Source organism: Astatotilapia calliptera, chromosome 9 (assembly GCF_964374335.1).
Source record: "Astatotilapia calliptera chromosome 9, fAstCal68.1, whole genome shotgun sequence".
In the NCBI taxonomy this organism is placed as follows: domain Eukaryota; kingdom Metazoa; phylum Chordata; class Actinopteri; order Cichliformes; family Cichlidae; genus Astatotilapia; species Astatotilapia calliptera.
In genome coordinates this window covers 4682150-4702226 of record NC_137430.1, presented here as the reverse complement: position 1 = coordinate 4702226, position 20077 = coordinate 4682150, and positions in this window count along the sequence as shown.

Below are 20077 nucleotides of genomic sequence, written 5' to 3'. Positions count from 1 at the left end.
TCTTTCTTTGTTCTTCTGATTGGCTGCCCCTGGAAATGGGGCTGTGTTTTTGGCATTCAGGAATTACTCACTCTGTGCAACCCATAAGACATATGCCCTCTGTAGTCTGAAGGTCACACTCAAACCTTTCCTTTTTGATAGGGTTGGGGTTTATAGTGAGGGCTGGCTCAGATGACCCGAGACCATCCCTTAGTTATGCTGCTGAGACACACTCACCTCTTTTCACTCTCCATGTGTTTATTGTCATTACATCGTCGCCTTCTCTCTCCTTTAGTTTGTGTTAAGTCCTGCTTTTTTTAGTTTCTATTTCCTCTCACCCCAACTGGTCATGGTATGTTGGGGGTTGTTCTGCTGGTGGTTTCTTCCTCTTTAAAGGGAGTTTTTTCTTCTTACCACTGCAAAATGTTTGCTCATTAATGGCTTGGTTGATTGAGAGGGCTTTCTATAGGATTTCACCTTACAATATAAAGTGAACTGAGGCAGCTCTTCTTCTAATTTTACACTATATCACTAAACCTGAATTTAATTGAACTGGATCTCATTTGAAACTTTGGTCAGCTGTGTAAATGACAGGCATGTTTTGGGCCCAGTTCCAGATCCAAATCTGGGTACTGAGTGTAATGTATTTCTAACAGAATAACTAGATATGAGTCTGAATTTCTGAAATGTCTCACAGAAACCATGTGGTGATTGGGGTGGATGTTGAAAGTACGCCAATGGACACTCAGTCAGAATCGTTATAAGCTGTTTCATCCCAAAAACGGAATTTCCCATTTCCTTTATATGTCCAAGTCATACAAAATATGCAGTGTGAAGAAAATACAAATTTTGAATTTGAATTAGTATTTGAACTGCTAATGTGCTTGGATTTTGATTCAGTGTCATTCGGAGTTTAAAGACTAAACTATGATGAGGTAAGGTTATTTGACTCGTATTAAAAACTGCTAAAATGGTGTAAACAAATTAAACTAACCAAACGAGTTAATGAGAATTGTATAGACTACAGGGGAATATTCAATTGGTGTTTCTAAATAATTTTATATTTCAATGTAGGAATATGCTGCACCTTTATATATTTGTGAAAGACTTTGGCTGAGAAAAGAAATTTTACATATAGGGAATATAAACTATAAGCATACAGTGTATTAATAATGTTTTGTAAAGCTTTGTGTGCTTGTGGACGTTTCCATTTTTGTCTATTCAAAAAAGGTTTCAAGAAAGTCAACAAAGTTTTGCCAGTCCTAGAAACAACCATAAACATTTAAAAGTAAATAAGTGATGTGGTTACTATTATATAATAGTAACCACTTCACTTTATAATAGACTAAACTCCTAAGACTAAACTCTTAGGAGGCAAGAAACACAGACTCAAAGATTTTTTACATGCACATGGGCGATGCCCCGACACGGTCCGATCTGTTCTTGCACTAACGTGTGCACAACAGATGTGACACAGAGAGAATCGCGCGGGGCTGTCCGTACATCCTTTATTTATGCTCAAACACTTTCACAACTGGTAGGTGTGGCATGTACAGAACTCAATAACAATTCCTTAAAAGGAGAGACCGTTAGCTTATCTGTTGAAACAGTAAAAAGGTGTTTAACATATTCTGCAGTTGTACAACTCATAAGCTCTTCTTCCTTTAAATGAAGCTACAAATAAACATAACACAAAACTCAAAATCTTCCAACACAAGCTCTATCGAGATGTCAAAAAAACGACTATTCTTACTTATTTTTATGAGCCTGATAGAAAGTAAACAGAGACAACACAGCCTGGAAGGACCACTTTGCTAACTGCATTAGGGTTCTACATATGGGACTACTAAGCCACCGGAGCATGCGTTCTGCATTTCTTTATTTCATTAGTCAGGTCAAGAAACTGCAAGAACACAATGAATTTATATGGTGAAGGTACCCACAGATTTACCTGTAGCTCAGTGTTATACAGTACTGTCCATTTATTCTGATGCTGGGCCACAGGTTATAATGAGCGCATAACTGGATGGATGGCTCAGAGCAGTGAGTGTGGTATCAAAGCTTTGGCTCTGCATATCGCTCTTCGTTACGTTTTGACCCTGAATATTGGGAACATATTTCTACAAATCCGCAACAATTATTTCCCCTCATTAATAAAATTCATTATTGGTATTTTGATGAAAAGGGCAAAATTAAACTGAGCATCAGACGAATAGAAAATGCGTCTTGCTTTCCAGGCAGCCAGGTTCTTCTTTACGCTGAGCTGCTGGATTTGAGTGTTTCTGGTTTTTCGTCACATTTCTGCACAGAGCTCAGTACGCAGTGAAAAGGTTATGTATCATTTGTTTTCTCAGCAGTGCTCTCACAGACACACTGATGGCTTTTTGTTTGTTTCTTATTCCCTGGTATCAGATCTGTTATGAACAAAACTGAAAAATTAGCATGTATTTCAGTAATTCATGTAATTCGTGTTAAATCTTGTAACATTGATTTTAATAAATACCTGCAGCCTCACACAGCCTGCTAAAATAGTAACAAAGAACAAGGCACTCATTTAACTCTGTGACATTAACGCATGGATAGGTCAGGATCAGGAAATGTTTGTCTTCTCCTACACATCATCGGCTGCACACAGATTTCAAGTTTATATGTTGGATAGTTTGTAGTAATGCAGCTCTCTGGTTTCTCCACCTGAGCTGTCAGATTTATTCACACCACACATTTACCCACACATTGTCCCTAGAACAGTTCTTCTTCATCTGCCTCTCGTTGGGCCTAATTCACACCAAATGCTTTTGTGCAAATATGTCTGGAAACATATAAAAGTTTAATGCTCAATTTTGTCATTCATATATATTTGATAGTACTCTACAAACAAATCTGGAACTGCCTCAGACCACCCTTATGAACACACGATGACGGCTAGGCTGTCCTAGAAAATTTAAACACTATTTTAAACTGACAGCTGAGACATGATGCACTTTAATTTATTATTACTTGGATGCTTTTATTGAAATCATGTGTCTCACATTCAGTTTAAGTGCAAAGAATCCGTTCGGTGCCATTTTTCATTGGCTTCTGGCATAATACGTATTCTCCCCCAGTCTACAAAATCTCATGGTTTGTAATGTGGATGTAACAGAGAGAGGACCTGACCATTATCCTGTCCATGACATGTCTTTGCTGAAGCAGCTGGGTATATGTTGTCTGGTAATGAACATGTTTTTGATTGCTGTCACGTTGACCTTATGTGATGTTGCTAATTAAGACTTGAGAAAAACTTTTACCCTTGGAGCTCACCATTTTGGCCTTGTTATTGAACTCCATCATACCAGCTACACCTGGTGCTGCAGCTCGTTTAGCTTCAAGAGTTTTGGTACCTGTGGAATTCCTTACATTTTTCATGGTCTTGCATCTCCTGATGGGTTTGTCACCTTCACTGTTTTTCCATATTTCACATCTGTCTATTCAGCAAAATCTGAATTGGTAATAAAATTAGTAATACAAAAGTAATACAAGACTCTAGTGCCCTCATCAGGATGAATCACATTTGACCTATCTTCAAATAAAAATTGAGAAAGTAGTTTACTATAGTCCAAACTGACTTCAAAAACCCCAGTGTGGAAGAGAGAAAAGGAACCAAACAACTGCTCATTCTGGCCTGATTGGCCCCCAGCCGACCACCTCACCCACCCACCCTTTCCCTGATCTCACCCATCACTCCCACTGCTGGACACTTTATAGCCAGCCATAAACAATAAGCAGAGAACCTGTCATTGTGCCCACCAATGCAGCAGCAGCCGTCTCAGGGGGTCATCTAATTAATGCAGAGGATTATTGCCGGGTCTCTGGGCCGAGGCTAGGCCCCGCTGTCTCTGAATAGGGTCATTATGGGAGGTAATGAACGGGGTGAGCAATGAGTTTTGGGCCGACTTGGCAAGGGGCTGTCTCAAATGTCAAAGCCACAATGTAATCATCACTTTGTTCGAGGCACTGGGGATGCACTTTATTTGTTTTTGCAGAACTAGTAGTGTGGAAACTGCAAAGATGGAGTCAAGAATTGACTCATCTGCAAGGATAAGGAAGGGTTAGTTACTGACTGTAGCAAAAGGTGTTACTGTTTAACAGCCTCCTGTTGATACAGTGGCTGTTATGGCTCAGGCAAAAGTTTGATCTTGAGATTCATACATAAACTACCTAAAGATATAGTGACTGAGAATTGCTACATCCAGCCAGTTTCCCCTCCTCGTGAGCATGTGCACTTTCCACTATCAACATGCTCTTTCATTCAACTGAAATGTCACCAAGATGTGGCACAACAAGTTTGACACATAATTTCAAACTGTTTTGACAGTGTTTCACCCACATTTTTTTTATCTAATCCACACACACACACACACACACACACACACACACACACACACACACATTAGAGAACATGTGTAATTTGTCTGATATGTCTCATACAGCAACAGATATAACCTTCATTTACTGTCTGCTGGGCTACTACTTGGTCAGACATCACTTTAATTTATGATTATGACCTATTTTTTCCATCAGACAGAGTTCAAGTGTAAAAATAGTTTATGTCAGAAGAATTGGTTCCAAGTATTTTATGAAGTTGGCCCTTCTAGCAACAATGTAGCACGCAATTTAAGATGCTTTTTCAGTACAGTTAATACTCATTGGTCTAAGGCAGGCTCCTGCCTGTACACGGGAGCCTGAACGCATGAAGCCAATTTACTTTGTGTAAATTTGCTGGACAATCAACAACATCATTCTCACATTGATGTAATCAGATCATTATACAAACTTAGTTCCAGGAAACTGGCATGCACATTGTGGATAGACTCTGTGGGTCTTTGAGGGTAAACTCTAGGGAGACCAGAGTGCGAGGCAACCTGCTGCTGCTCTGCTTTCACTGCTCTTAGATCAGTTACTAGCCGTACTTCATGTGGTCACACAGCTAGCATTAGCAGGTAAACAAGTTTCAATGATTGAGCACTGTAACATGAGTTTCCTCTTGCTAACCACCTTGGCCAACATGTGTGATGTAGAGTATGACAAACGTGTTAATAACTGCTAACATTAACAAAGAACACTATGACAACAATTAAGAAAGCATCTCTGACCATGTCCGTTTTACTGAAACATCAAGTTGAGTTAACCATGTCACACAAAATCATCAGATTTTTAAAATACAAATTTTCCTTTCAGAGATATGTGGCCCTCAGAGGACAGTCACAACAAACGTGATTTATAGAATGAGAACAGAAAACAAATATAAAGAAATAATATAAAAATAAATATTCAAATCTATTCATATTTACTGTTTTAACTACATTCATACACACACACACATGCACACCGATGTATATATATATCATACATGCCAACCCTCCTGATTTTTCCAGGAGAATCCTGAATTTCAGTGCCCCTCCCGAAAATCTCCCAGAGCCACCATTTTCCCGAATTTCTCCCAATTTTCCACCCAGACAGCAAAACTAAGTAGCGGCAGCTACTTGGTTTTAATATTACTCTTATTACTCTTCCTGGGTCGAAAAATAAACTTTTGACTTTTCAGGCGAGAATGTAGCTGTGTAAACTTCAAATATCTGAGCCGGCGTGAACAGCAAACTCCCAGCACATCGTGTTCAACTCCCGCGGTCTTTCGCTACTTAGATTAATATTTTAATTTCACTCCAACGAGAGAGCTTGTGACGTAGTTCTGAAGGCTGGACCGTCCAGTTTCACGGTCGCTCACTTCTGGCCTACCAGACTTTCTGAGGACCCGGCCCACACTGCGAAGGCCGGGTCCTCAGGTGGATGCAGCCTCTGAATTTGGTAAATGTAGGTGTTACGATTCGGTGTTGTCAGTGTTTTGTTTTAGGCGTGACTGTTATGTGTTTCCTGTTTTACTTTGAAGGTCTCTGTCTTATCTCAGTGTGTTCAGTTTACGCTTCCTTGTCTCGTCAGTTCTGATTTGCCCCAGCTGTGTTTCCCTCCTGTTGTCCATTCCCTGATTGCTCCCTCTATGTATTTAAGCCCTGTGTTTCAGTTTGTCAGTGTGGTGATCTTTCCCCCTGGTTGTAAATAGTTTGGTGCTTTGATGTAAATAGTTGTCGATACGGTCGTTTTGGGATTTTTGTGGAGACCCGTATTAGTCTTTTTTGTTGGTTCGCCCTCCTTAAGAGCAGTAAGCGTGGGGGCATTTTTTCCTTACTTTATGTTTCCTGTGTTGCACGCCGGTTGCCTAGGCCGGGGTGTAACATAGGTTTGCTATAACTGCTGTTAACTCTGCAAAAAAAAACCCCTGAAGCAATCTCTTATAATTTAAATGAAAGAAAGTAAGTCCAGTTACACATGGACAAGTTTTGTGTATTTCTTATTGTACTGATAAAAAGAAATGTGATGTCAAGTATGCATATTCCTGAGTTTGTAGAAATTCCTGAGGAAGACAAGTTATTCAGCGTCTATTCTAAACAGTGCCATATGTGATACTTAACTAGAAGCACTAATGACGCTCAGTTTGAAATGTTTGTTATTAACGCATGACATGCCACCATATGTGCACAGCAAACAAACAAAAATTACGACTGCATCAGCGAATGTTATGAAACACCATGACTTCACATATGAATCAGCTGTTTAAAGGGCTGCAGAATGTCAAACATGGTTTGGTGAATCTTTCAGTCATACTGAATGCTTAGTTGACAGCAGTTGTGTTCCTCCTCTAAGCTCACTTGTTTTCAGGCACTGCCTTTGTCTGCTTAACCTTCCTCTTGTGCTAGCTTTCTGTTACTATCTCTTATGCTAATGTGTCGATTTGACCCGTGTCTTAAATTAGCCAAAAGAATACCATCAAAACAGTAATTCATCATTCAGTTTGATTGTAACCTATTGGTGAACTTGTTGGGCTTCCTGATCCATGAATTGTGGTTTTAATATTTTTCTTGTGGCCCACCGGGCCTTTCTCTTTACACTATACACCTCTCGTTTGCAGTCTAAATAAATGGTAAACTAAACCTCAAGAGAATTCTATAAAAAAAAAAAAGTAGTTTTGTTATTTCACTATTCTCACATCACTAAAATACATTTGTCTTATTCATTTTTATATTAATAATATTAACTATAGTAATGTCTGTGGTGTTACTGGTCAATTCGGACTAGGGGTGGGTTTGAAAAAACGATTTTCCGATCACCCGACAGCGCGTAAGCAGACAAGCTGAAAGCTGACACCTCACAGATTCTAAAACTGCAGGTTTCGTCACTCTCTGACCAAAATTCACTGAACCAGCAGCCAAAGGAGATTTATTTATTTGTTTGTTTGTTTTTTTAAATGACCTCACGCAAGAAAGCCGAATGTCTGCTGTTTAATAGCAAAGAAATGTAAACATTTTAAAATGATGCCAGATTTCAAAATGTTCAGCTGTGTCTGTAATCAAACCTCTGTAACTCTGCTTCCCTTCAGCAGCATCAGGTAATGTTTATATGCTGATTCATTGTTTTCTTCTGTTTTTGTTCTACTGCAGAATATTTTTAAGGCGGTTATCTGCTATAAAAGCCAGGCCCAGAAAATCATGTTTTTCTGTGTTTTATCCTCACTTACTTTGACACAAAGACATCTGCTGTGATGCTCACACCTCTGATGAAGTCTCACAAGTGTCAGCTTTGTTTTTATACATGGATATAAAAATATGGAAATGTACTGATAAATCGTCAGAATTAATCATATTTCTGACTGAGTCAAAACTGAATCGAATCAAATCAGTTATAGAAATCAGGCCGGAACCCTGATTTTGATCCATTCACATTTACTTCAAGAAAAGGGTCAAAAAATAATTTTTCACAACATTTTGTTTTGGACAATATTAAAAAATCAGCGGTGGTGTTTTTAACAACAGATTTTGAAGAAAGTGGAGCCCTGTCCTTTACCTGCGAAGTTTAAGGTGGCAGCTCCGATTTTGAGAACGTGAACAGATTTGCCAAATGTCGCTCTAGAATCTCTAAAATCTGAGGATTCCCGAGTCCAGTTAAACTGCAGTTCATAGTGTCAGTATCAGGCATGTAAAAGTGAGCAGAACTGTAGAGATGAACATGTTTTCCACTGAGTGCTGTTAACTTTAAGTGCACCACCAAACTGAGTCATCCATTTTTAGCTTCCATCATATTATCACTGTTTTAATGAGCAGCACATGTTTTGTCAGGGGAAAAAACCTAGCATATTAGTCTGACAGTGTAGTAACAAGTGAAGGAATCAACATATTTGGACTCATAAGTAATTTTGGTCATGCAACGTTACATCCCTGTATACGTATTAAAAACAGCATTGCCAAAGTGAAGCCAAAATATTTTCTCCTTCTCAACATTTTCAAGATCAGACCAGCTGGGAGTTTGAATCCCTCATGCATGTCCTGGGTCAGCCCCGAAATCATCCAGTCATCCCTAAAATGCCTTCAAATGGAGACAGATGGGGCACATTTTATAGGACTCCTGACTGCTGCCAGACCAGTGTGAGAGAACAAAAGTCAGCTGAAGACCAGGATATTTATATATTCAGCCTGACTTTTAAAAAAAATATAAATCATCCTCTACCAGAGGACCCGAGCTTGAGGGTCCTGCACAATATCTTTGCTGTTCCTGTGTTCTTCTGGACGGAGATCTCAGATGTTGTTCCTGGAGCCACTTGCCTAGCTTGGGGGTCACTGCACCGAGAGAACCGATTACCACTGGGACAGATATTGCCTTCACCCTCCGCATCTTCTCGAGTTCTTTTCTCAGCCCTTGGTATTTCTTCTACATCTATCACGACCACTGCTTTCCTCCACTTGTCGCTACGACTGTATCCAGTTGGTTAGCCATCCCCAGTTTGTCTGTCTGCATCTTGAAGTCCCACAGGATTGTTAGAACCACTATACAGTATTTCCTTCCTTTCCTTACAATAAAACAATGAAAAAAAAGACAAAAAAAAATAAAGATAACTTAGATTACTTGATACTGGTGGTGCAAAACATATTCTAAAAAACTTAAACTGGATTTAAGTGCTTATTTCTTAAATGCAGCTTTACTGATATAGTTAAATGTATGGCAGCACAGCTGCATGGTGTAAATTATGTTTTATGCATGTTGCATGTCCACTTTAAACACACCACACAGACAGCTCATGAGATTTCTTTCCATAATGTTATAATGTGGCACAGTTGTTTTTTCTGATTTTGTTTATTATTCGAGTTTTTGGATTTTGTGAATATTTAGAGCGTTTCTATTTTATTTTCATGCTTTTAGTGTTTGAATTTCTGGCACATGTTTTTCAGTCTTCCCAAGTGTTTCCATTAGTGTGAAGTTGCTCTGTGTAGGTATGAGTCTAACCTTTGTATTTGTCAGTTACTTTCTGTGTTATTTCGGTAGTTATGCATGTCTGCATTAAGTTTCCCTAGCTGTGTTGGATTCCTTTATTTGCCCCGTGTGTAAAACTAGCTTCAGTTAAACATTCAATGACATTACAATCACTCGATCTACAGATACCAATAAGCAAAGCTGAAGTTAAAAGTATTATAAATAGTCAAACCCAAAGCATATGACGGGAGCGCTGTAATATCACCAACAGGAAGGCATTTATAAACCATTCAAAAGTATTTTGGTCACAGGAAAAAAGAGTGGATAGAAACTGGAAAGATGAAATGACAATCACTCACATTAGGTTATAGGACACAGAGGTTTTAATAAAACCCTAAAGTTAATAGGCAAACACCAACTGGACAGTGTGGACACTCCAATAAACTGGAACCTGTTCAGCATGAATTGTTCGAATGCTGGCCCAAAGTCTAGGAAAGCACGGCGTTAATAACCATTTTTTAAGGAGCTGAAGATAAATTTTACATTACATTAAACTTGCTTTAAAAAATGTGCTGTCGTGGTCAACTGTTAAAATTTGTAAGTATGAAGTTAATAAAAATAATCCTGCTCCACACTCCTGTGGGTGGCAGTAATACACCCTTAAGCTGGTTTGCCAAGTGCGATTAAATCAAGGGGAAGAAGAAGAGCTTCAGTTTTGCTTTTGTTCCTCGCCATTCCTTTGTGATTCTCTCTCGCAGAATGTGTTTTCACTTGCTTTTTGGTAAATGGACTGATTCTTATATGGCACTTTTCTATTCTCCCACAGCGCTCAAAGAGTTAACATGCCTTATACACTCATTCAGCACCCATTTCTAAGTGTTTTTAATCTAACATTCACCCACATAGATGGTTATTCATGACTCATTCAGTGTATATAAAGTTCTCTCTCTCTTTTTTGCACAGTCGAGGAGCGTATCCAGTCACATTTCACTGAGTGTTGTATAACTATGCATGTGGCAAATAAAGAATCTTGAATCTAGAACCTTGTGATGCTAAACTGCAGGTTTACATTCACTGCTGTGTTGTAGAGGGTGATTTGTTCCTCAGATATCCTCCAGATAAACTTCTGGTCTGCAGGGTCCCAAAAATAGAAATTTAAAATGTCATGATTTTGTAATTAATTGAAAAATACAAGTTAATTACTTTAAAGTGTAAAAAGAACTGTGTTCCTTATTCAGTTTGATTCCATTTATTTATTTCCCTTTTAAAATTGCATTTTCACATCCATTTTGAAAAATGAATTTAATTCTGAATTCACACACATTAAAATACCAGATGATTATTTAGAATTATTCTGTTTAGACATTAGATTAACTTGTAAATGAATTCATTAAAACATCATTTTATTATACAGTTAATTACTAATTCGTCAAATGTTTTACTACTTCTCATCCTGCTTCTGAGACCTTGCGGCTCCTCCATAGACGGCCTTCTGGAACCAGAAAAGTGAGTGAATCTCATGAAATGCAAATTGCCAGATTGGTGTTGACTATCTTAGGACTGACATGAGATGAATATTATGTAAATACTGTTCCCCTCTTTCACTCTGCCTGGTGTCATGGAGGACAGGCATGAGTAATGTAAACAGCGTTAGCAGATGCTAGGTGCTAGACGGCCAGCGAGATGGAGTGACACATTCAAGATTTCATATTTACCAGAGAAAAATGAGTTTCCATCCCCTCCAATGTTGGACCACATTGGCATTGTGTGTGGGTGGGTTTGTGTGTTTGGCAGGAATAGGGATTCACTGCTAGTCAAAACTGTGTTGCTTCCAATTTTTGTTATATTCATGCAATAAAATTGCATCAGAATCGAGTTCAGGTAGCGAGAGCTAGTGCGATGCACAATTACACCCAAATTCAGTACGGTAGACATATAAATAAATGTTTAAATAAAAAGCAGTGGACAAGAAGGCCTTCAAGAGTGCAAACCTCTGCCAAGGCAGCTCACACTCTGAGCAATATTTACTGCTAAGGGAGTTTAGTTTATTTTCATATAAACATTATGCGGGAGTAGATAATGGATAATAGGTATTGATTTTTAAATAACTGCTCATGCATAACTCAACCTTATATTATATTATAATAGAGTATATTTCTACGTAGCTCATTTTCTTCCTGTTGATAAAACAGAGAGTAAAGATAACACACGTGGGTGTCAGTATAAACGAAAGGCAGATGAGAGACACAGAGTGAGATCAAATGGTCAAGAAATCATACATATACAAACACGACAGTGTACATCACTGTCACAACAGTGTTTGTTTTCATTCAAAGGCTTTATGGCTTTTCCTATAATACCTGTTGGGCCGGTCTCTAGTCAGAATGCCCGGGCCGATTATTTGTCCCAGTCCTGGTTTCTGGAGATCCCTGGCAGACTTCTCACCCATCCACAATCAAGCTCCGTACTTTAACTCAGTCTACACTACTGCTCCTTGCTAGATTGTTAAACTACTCATATAGTAGTGTAGCTAAGGCCATTTTTATCCAGTTCATTAACCTGTTGTCTTAATGTAGCTCAAGCTTGCATTCATTTTCTCGTCTCTTCCTTTACCCAGAGAACCCTCCGAAAATCTGTCTGCCTATTCTAATCTACTTTTGCCCGCATTTAATCTGGTGACTGGAAGAGTCACCAGACCTTTATTCCCTCTGTTCAGTCATCATGCACCCTGATGAAAGGAGCAGAGACTGTCTACTTCCTGGCTTGTCCACATGTGAAAACCGGCTCAAAGCACTCTGGAGACCTTAATCCTGGACTCTCAGCTCACAGCTTTTAAGCCTAATCAGAAAACAGCTCGTCTGACTAAGTTCTAACTCTCTGACCAGTTTCTAATGAATACTCATTAGCTTTCAATACCTGCAGCAAATATACCACTCAGACGTATGTACAGTTTGCTTACCTCATGCTTGGCCTCTGGGTGTAAATATAAACTACCATCTGAACGTACAAAGCCAGTGTTTTCTCTTTACATCTTTCTAACATTTGCTCATTTAAACCACTGAACTAATCTATGTTTTCAGCATTTTAGTTAATTCAGATATTCCTGACCAGTGATGGCAATAACAGCGTTAAAAGTAACTTTTTTTAGTAATTACTAATCTAACGAATTACTATTTTAACGCGTTACCGTTACTAACAAAAAAAGCTTCTTTTTTTTTTTTCATGAGAGCATGAGGGTGGGAATGGATGTTTGTGTCTGTGTGTGCCTGTATTTCTGTGTCTATATGTCAGGTTGGGTGTCAGGCGCCACCTCTCTGGGGACATCTCAGGCCCTCCAAGGTTTGGAGGTCTATCTCCCCCCACCACCACTTCCCCTGCCAGTGGCGGACTCCCTCAGACATCGGTGCGTTGGTGGTTCTTTGTGTCCGGGGATGGGCGTCCAGGTACACACCGGCTCACTCCTTGGCGGCCGCTTATCGGGGCCTGGAGCCTGGGGCTCGCTCGGGCCACTTCGGAGGTGGGGTGCCCCCGGCCTCTCGGCCTGGGGCTCGGTCACTCAGACACGGCTGGCGGCCGGCGGAGCTCACGGGTGCGTCACTGCAACTCTCCCTGGTTTCTGCTCCGCGGCTGCTGAGTGAGCCCTCATCTGGGACTCTCCTCAGCTCTTTCTGGGACAGTGGCGCGGCTGCCCCTCTGTTGGTCTTCCTTGGTCTCTTGTGTTCTGGGGGCCTCTGGATGTCTGGAGTTTTGATCTCCTCCATACCTGCTTCACGCCCTGGAGGACGGGGCTGTGGCCCCCCCACACCCTCTAGCAGATCATTACATGAAGGAACCTTTTAAAAAAACAAAAAACAAGCGCGTCCATGCTCACAGGTGTACACACGGGTGATCACACCCACAAACTACACCCTTTTTGGCTCCTACCTCAAAGCACACTGTGTTCTGTTGATCTTATGTGCTGCACAATAATGTTTAACATTTAGTATTTACTGTCATATTCCCATATATCATTGTGATGTTGTTTATTCTATTACTCTTGTTCTCTTCTGCTTGTTTTCTTTTTTCTTTCTCAGCAGGTGATCCAGGTGATTGATATATGCATTTTTTTCTTTTTTTTCTCTGCCCGTTCTGTTGGTTTTTGTCTTTTGCCCTTCTCCCCCGTCCCTCTTCTCAGCTGTTTCTCTTTCCCTCTTTCTTTCTCCCCTTCTTTCCTCCAGTCAAGTCTGTCCCGTATTCAGTAAGTGAAAATAAAATAAACAATAAAAGGTGAATCAAATGGACCATTACGGCAAGGCTGGGATGGTCAGTTTGGTAAAGTAAATCCGTTGGGCATCTTTCTTTGCCTTTAGACAACAATTCTGATGCAAAAGAGCCAAACGGGACAGGCAAAAAAAAAGAAAAAAGAAAAAACCTAAAAAAAATAGCAGACTGCAGTGTAACGTCTCGAGGTGGAAAACAGGACGAGGGATACACCTCCTGCTTTCAGACCTGCAGGTATCAGGGTAGTGATGTTCTCCTACTCTTATAGTGGACAAAAAATATTATATATTATATATTTTTTGAGTGGCACAAATAATTTGTGTGGCATCTTATTTGATGCAGAACAGCTGATTGTTCTGTAAATAGTTTGAAATGGTTCTAAAAAAATCCACTGTAGCTGCATTTTTAGGGAAATAGCTGGAAATAACTGACATTTTTTAAAACATATGCACAGGTTTTGCAAACACCAGTTTATATTTGCATTTCAAGTTATGAAAATGATTTGTTAAACATGTTTTGTGATTGTTACAGTAAAATATCTAACTTTTTTTCTACTCTCATGTTGTTTTTTCTGATTATAGATTTTGTGTTAATATAGGTCGTCAAAATGAAAAAATAAGGTCAATAGTTAAATGTAGAGGTAAAATCAATAGTAGTCAAAAACGGCCAATTATACCCAGCACCCCAGAGGGTTAAGCAATAGTAATTAGTTACTTTTATAGTATTGTAATCACAATTTTTCCTTTTGATTTAGTGCTTAGTTTTCCAGCTTTCTAGGCTTTCTAGTGAACTATTTCCAACTCTTAGTTTTCCCTTTTTTTGTCCTAATCTTCTAATCATATGCTGTATTCCTGTAACATGTATAAATCATGTTTGAGTGAGCCGCTTAGTGAGATTTTGAGTGAACACCAGTCTTCCAAAATACTCTCGTATAAACAGGTATAATCTTCACAGGGGTATAAACCCTAATTCTTCTTTTCCTTGTCTGCATATACTTTAAAATGCTTAGATGTTGATTTCAAATGTGGCCAAAAAGTCAAATAATAAGGTACAAGTTCTGCATATGAGCCAAATGTTTAGGCTTCAGACTTTTCTCAGTGCTCCAACACACCAACAAGTCGTTTTATTTCTCTTTTTTCTTTTTAAAGTTTCATGTCAAGTTGACATTAGCTCTGACATGGTTTTCTTTCAGCGTAGTACACCCATACCCGATAATTGAAACTACAAACTTGAAGCATCTAAAATGTATAAATGCAGGTTTTTAGACTGAACACTGACACACACTGGACAGAAGAAGCCGAGTTAGAAAGTTTATTGAAAATGAGCCTAAAGGGTGAATGGTAAAATCCCAGAGCCAATGAATGGCTGGAGGTTGCTACTGAAAACCTGATGGAGTCTAGGCTGGTAAATCCCTTGATGCAAAAGATGGCTTGAGCTTGCACTTAACAGGAATAGTTCTGAAAAACAATGAGAATCTGAAGTACAGGGAAGGTTATGTATGTTAGTGACCAGTAATTAAGCTTTTGCTTGTTGTCTCATTGTGAGGCAGAAGGAAAATAAGCATGCACTGTAGGGATTATGACAATTTAAGCCTAAACATTAACAAAAAACTCTTACAGCCATTTCAGGTAACCCAGCTTGGAAATAAGCAGTGTGTATTGACACACAGTTATTTGACAACTGGACTGGGAAAAGACGAAAAACAATAAATGTGACGTTATCTTTGCTTCTTGAAGTAAAGATTTCCCCATCTCACTTCAGAACATTTCATACATCTGTCAACAGGACCGGCAAAAGAAAAATATATATAAATATAATATAAAAAATTAAAATGATGTAGGTTTCGGTACATATGGAACATTTGTTGCTCCTGGTGAATGTGCTTTCTACACTCATATGTTAATCAGAGGTTTAGTTTGGAGTTTGGAGTATATAGTTTATACAAAAATACAGACGTCAACAGAAACAATATGTTCTGACTTTAGTCTTCTAAGAAAGTTCCAAAATCGCACCTAAATTGTACCGGGATGAATATTTTCCATAGCTGTTTAAATAGTTTCCACGGTATGTTTTGGCGATTCCCCTTCAGTTCATGCAAATTTCTTCTGCAGTCAATGAAATCCAAAGTATTGATATGCTAACTGATGTCAAGAGTGACAATGTGTATACTAAACAGCTTGAATATTTCCCAGACAATATTGCTCCTGTCAACATAACCGCGTTTACACCTGCTGTTGAAATGAGCCAGTGTCTGGACAGCATAACTTGCATGTTAAATACAAACTCCAAGTTCACACAGGTTTTACGGACAGAGGAACAGAGGAATATACAGTATTCACTATATGGTTCTTGTTTTCAATATACACTTAACTGAGTTTATTTAAATACTGAAATTACCAGTATTTAGTTCACAGAGCTTGTTAGTATTGCACTTTAATGCACGGCAGAGCATTTAAGTGCAGTTAAAGGTTTGGAGAGAACTATTGGTAAGGTTATCACATCCCTTCTCCCGATCTGTGAATGTAAGGTCTTAAGTTTGATCAAAGTGGCCTTAAAAGGCTCTTAAAAAGTCTTAAATTTGGCTTCCTTAAACCTGCAGATACCCTACAACCAGCACTTTACATTTTCACTCTTGTGAACTGAGTTCTATTCTCTATGCAGGTAATAACTTTGGAAAGTGGGCCCAGAGTGGGCTGGCAGGTTTTGCAGGAAAGTCTTGCAGCAGGCTTCAAAGAGGATATCACCCCAATAGAGTACCTCACTCTTAGAGTGCTGGTTTACTTGTGGTTCCTTAAAAGTAGAATGGGAGACAGCGCCTTCAGATTCCAGGTGCCTCTTCTCTGAAACTAGCTCCCAATTTGGATTCAGAAGACAAACACTATTTCTACTTTTAAGATTAGGCTTACAACAGTTAGGCCAGGATCAGATAACCCTGAATCCTCCCTTAGTCAAGATGCAATAGGTCCAAGCTGGTGGGGGCTTCCCATACTGCAGTGTTTTCACGTATATGTAAAGAAGTAGTTTTATTTAATTTTATTGTTTTTTGTAAAAACAAAATAATAGAAGTAAAGTTACAGAAAAGCAAACCTTACCTTTACACATCATGCTGACACTTACACAAAAAGGGAAAGTGTGCTGCATCAGTTAGTTTTGGTGGGGGAAGAATGATCAATGATCGATGGTATAAATTCACACTATGAAGCATCAGCTCCAGATACATAAACGTTTCCTCTGTAAAAATGTCAAGTAAACATGTTACCATTGCAGGTCTAATGATATCTTCACTATATTTGCCAATGTAGGCTATTTGACTTGATTGTGAAAATGTCATCGGTGAAGGTAGACTCATCATTACTACACCAGGAAACATTATCTTTCTGGGAACAAGTTTTTCACTGAAATCTGGAAGCATGTTAACTCTCACTAAAAATGCAGTTTTTCCAGGAAGAAACCTTATCACAGGACCGAGAGCAGCATCATGGGAAGAAACTGGATGTGAACACTAACCAAAAACTGAATAAAGACGTCATGTTTCAGAAAGAACTCAGCAGACGATGAAGAAACATTCCTTAACTTTATTTGTATACAGCTGTGACCTGATTTGTGATGTAGGCTTGGTCTTTGCCTCAGTCCGTGTCTGAGGTTTTGGTTACACCGAAGCTGCGTGCCTTTCTGTTTTTGAGACTGTCAGAACTGTTCTTGACCTGAGTCAAAAAACACTTAAACTGTGTGACGAAGCAACACATTATGCTACTTTAACGAATCCCCTCATCCAGGGGTGCCAAAAGTGGGACATCCAGCTATTAAGTTTATTGCTGGAAACTGCATTTTCATATGCAGCCAGGTATGTTTGGATAGCTCTTCTTTCACCCTTAATTACTGAAATCACCATTAAAAAAACTGCAATTTCTATTTGTCTTTATCTAGTATTAAATTTGATTATTACAAATATGTATTGCTATGTTGTTCACTTTCAGTTTTCAGTATAGTTGTACCAAAGAAATTTGCCAACTATGTGGTAGTGAACTTCAGAGAAATATGAATGTAAACATGTGTCAACATCTGTGATGTAAACTCACTTCAGTTGTCGAAACCCCACCGAGTCATGTACCCAGGCTCCCCCAAACATCAACCACAACACAACTACGTCACAGGACTACGACTGCTTTCTTATATCACCCATCACATCTAAAGATGCATTTTTTCCCCAAACACCCCCACTGTCACTCACACACACTGTGGGAGACCTGATTTGCCTTGATGCGGTGACGCCTCACTCAGTAGTAGAACACAAAGATTTCCATGAGCTATGTTTGTCCTCACTACAGGGTACATCTCATTTACATAATTCCTGCAAAAGTGTGGCAACGAAGGTCAGAGAGAGAAATGGGATAGCCTCAGTGTGCGCATCAGACCTCATTACAAAGAGGTCTTGTTATTGGGAGTTACTGACCAATGGCGATAACCTGACAGCAATTTAGGCAAGGTGAAGTAAACCACAGATAATCTCTCTCAGCATGGAGGTGATTAATACTGAAACTCCTGCAGATTGTCTGGCAGATGTGTCCCCAGACAGATTACATATCGACATATTATATATTACACAGTACAATGGGGGGTTGAGGGAATAGCGTTCTTGAAAAGTAATTCCTGTCTGGCTCCATCAGTGCAGACAATCATCAAAACCCTGACACTGTGGCCCACGTTGTTCTGTTGACCCAGTGTTTCTGTGTTTCTGGACATTATTCTGTTTATTTTGAATACTCTATGTGATTCCTAGGTTCATGGTTATTTTTACATCATGTATAAAGAATGTTTCGGTGAGCCTTCAGAGTTTTTCCTCCCTCGATCTCTAGTCTTCTCCTGTGTTTAGTCCGCCTTTTCTTCATGTTGCTAATCTCTTGTTGTTGTATTTGGTGTCCCCATGTCCCCATATTTGTTTCCCCCGGTCCCTGTGTTAAGTCTGTGTGTTTATTATACTTCCTGTTTTATTTTGACAGTCTCTTGTTCTGTGTACAGAGTGTTCATTTAGTCTTTATCAGTTCCAGCTGCGTTTCATCTGTTGCCCCTTCTCTTGTTATCCTGCGTTTATGTCCTCAGTCTCCCTCTGCCTGTTGTTGAGTCGTCCCCAGTATGTGTGGCACTTTTGTGCCACATTTCCCTTGTAAATTCCAAGTTGTTATCTCCAACTAGCTTGTTTTTAGTTCCCAGTTCCTAGTTTTTGTAGGCTGTCTGTCTCCTTGTGTTGGTCCTATGATGGACTGGAGATCTATCCAGAGTGTCCTGTGATGTTAATGGTGACGTGGTTGAGAAAATAGACTTAGTAATGCAAAGTGATAGTCTACAAAGGGTTGAGTTGTATAAACAAGAATAGGAACAGCACTTTTCATCATATCACATTGAGACTATTTTCACTCCAGGAAATGGTGATTCGTATTGTACATTTGGAGCTCTTACCACTCACCCAAAGCCCTATTTTAGGATTAAAAGCTACTCTCACTATTTACTAAAGACACACAGTGTCAGTTTGTTGTGGACACAGGCATATTTGCAGCTGGTGTTTATATATATGTAGATTCTTCCTTTCGGAGTCAAACATTTTGGGAGGGGAGGGTATAATTGAATCAGACAAATATGATTTACTAAAGTTTGCAGCTTGCAATTTACTTCAAATTTGGTGGAATTTAAACAGAAAAACAGATCTTACTTTGCGCATGACAGAGTTCTGATGTTGCTACTAGGAGTGTTCATATAGCCCTTTGAAAGAAGATGGGGAGAAGTTGTCAGAATGAATGCATAATGGGCATGGGTGGATGCTCAGAGCTGTCAGCATGGTGCCTAAGCTTTGGCTCTGTCCTGTAACTCCACTGAGTCTTCATCCTGCATGTTTAGAGATGAGCTCCAGTTATTTCTGCTTCTCAATAATATTGGTATTTTGATGAAACAGAGCAGAACTTCACTGAATATGCACTGAACTCCCTCTCTCCGGAGCACCAGAGAGACGGAGAAGAACAGCAATCTAAGACGCTATTAAAACAAATTGAAATGTGTGTCAAAATGTAGCAATTAATGACACACAGATAGACCTGAAGTGTACTAGACCCATATCTGAATATTATAATATGTAATATTGACTCCAGCTTTCTCGACAAGTCCGCACACCACTCCCAGCACTTTCTAACAGAAGAGTTTGCTTATATACCAAAAACACTGGCTCTTCTTCAGCTTTCTCTCTGATCTGAATTCGAGAGAGAAGCACATCTGGAAATCACCGTCATCAGGTCAGCTTATTTTTAACGCTCTAATTTGCACCTCTTTTGGTAGAACTCTGGGCATTATTGAAATGAAGCGGTTTCTTTCTCTTACTGTATTGTCTGTTCAACTTTGACTCAGTGCACTTTTGCAATCATGATTTTATCCTCATTTGATCTGTTTAGTAAATCAAGCACTTAGGCCACAGAGCCTGTAACACCAGAAAGAAAATTAAGCTACTGGAGTTTTG